The following is a 1,534-nucleotide window of genomic DNA, read 5'->3' on the forward strand; positions in this document are numbered from 1 at the left end:
GTTAAAGTAAAGGAAGTTAGCCTCTGTTAGCTAATTTTTTATGTCCAGTCTGAGTTTCTGTTAAATCAGTGTTTAGATTCAAATTCATGAGATTCAGATTTTAAATTCCAGAGTGAGTGAATGTTTGTCTCCGTGTCCCTGATGGACCAGAGACCTGTCCAGGTGTCCCTGATGGACCAGAGACCTGTCCAGGTGTCCCTGATGGACCAGAGACCTGTCCAGGTGTCCCTGATGGACCAGAGACCTGTCCAGGTGGCCCTGACGGACCAGAGACCTGTCCAGGTGTCCCTGATGGACCAGAGACATGTCCAGGTGGCCCTGATGGACCAGAGACCTGTCCAGGTGGCACTGATGGACCAGAGACCTGTTCAGGTGTGACTGATGGACCAGAGACCTGTCCAGGTGTCTTTGATGGACCAGAGACCTGTCCAGGTGTGACTGATGGACCAGAGACCTGTCCAGGTGTGACTCATGGTCCAGAGACCTGTCCAGGTGGCCCTGATGGACCAGAGACCTGTCCAGGTGGCCCTGATGGACCAGAGACCTGTCCAGGTTTGACTCATGGTCCAGAGACCTGTCCAGGTGTGACTCATGGTCCAGAGACCTGTCCAGGTGTGACTCATGGTCCAGAGACCTGTCCAGGTGTGACTCATGGACCAGAGACCTGTCCAGGTGCGACTGAAGCCTCTAAAAGTCAAACTGGAGCAGGTAAAGGAGAAGCGTACCTGTGGAGACCAGCAGCAGGACTGGAAGCAGCTCTGTTATCCTCATCATGCCTGTGGTTCTGCAGCGGTTCTGCAGCGGTTCTGCAGCGGTTCTGTCCTCTCAGCTCCTCTGCAGCTGTGACCTGCCCTGTGTTTCCTGTGTTACCCCGAGCTCAGCCTCACAGCAGCAGGGAGACGAGACGTACAGAGCGTTTCCTGCTCGGGTGGATCGTTCTAAGAACTCAGATACAGAGAACACTTTCAACCTGGGAGAACCTGCTCATTTGGAGTAAAAACGATCAACCCTGAGCTCAAAACGTCCTGAATTTTAACCAAAATCTGATTTACAGACTCTGCATCAGCAGCATGAAGAACTGAGTCAGTTTCTTCCAGATGAAAAACTTGAGAATWTTATTCTCTTTTGCTCATTAAGTCAGAATTTTTGCTTTCCTTTCAGATAAAAAATGATTTATTTTGAGCAAAAATTCCTCTTTTTTTGAGTCCCTGTTCATTTCAGTTTGAAATGATTTTTGTTTGTTTTGAACAAAATAAATAACTTCTTGTATCTTTGCAGAAGTCTTTTCAATAATCATCATTTTTACAAAAATGTTTTCTCGTTTTGATTTGGATTATTTAAATTTAATTTTTAGCCTGAAATGTTTGTGACGTTGCACTAAAAAACTCCTGGAAATGAACTAAATCTTCACTTGTTGGGAAATTAATCAAATTTTTACAAACTCAGTTTACTTAAAGAAGCTTTTAACAAGATATTTAATTAAATCTATTTAATTTTTGTATTTTCAGTTTTTATTTGATCCCTCTTATTTCTG

This window comes from Austrofundulus limnaeus, unplaced genomic scaffold (assembly GCF_001266775.1).
Source record: "Austrofundulus limnaeus strain Quisiro unplaced genomic scaffold, Austrofundulus_limnaeus-1.0 Scaffold458, whole genome shotgun sequence".
Lineage (NCBI taxonomy): Eukaryota > Metazoa > Chordata > Actinopteri > Cyprinodontiformes > Rivulidae > Austrofundulus > Austrofundulus limnaeus.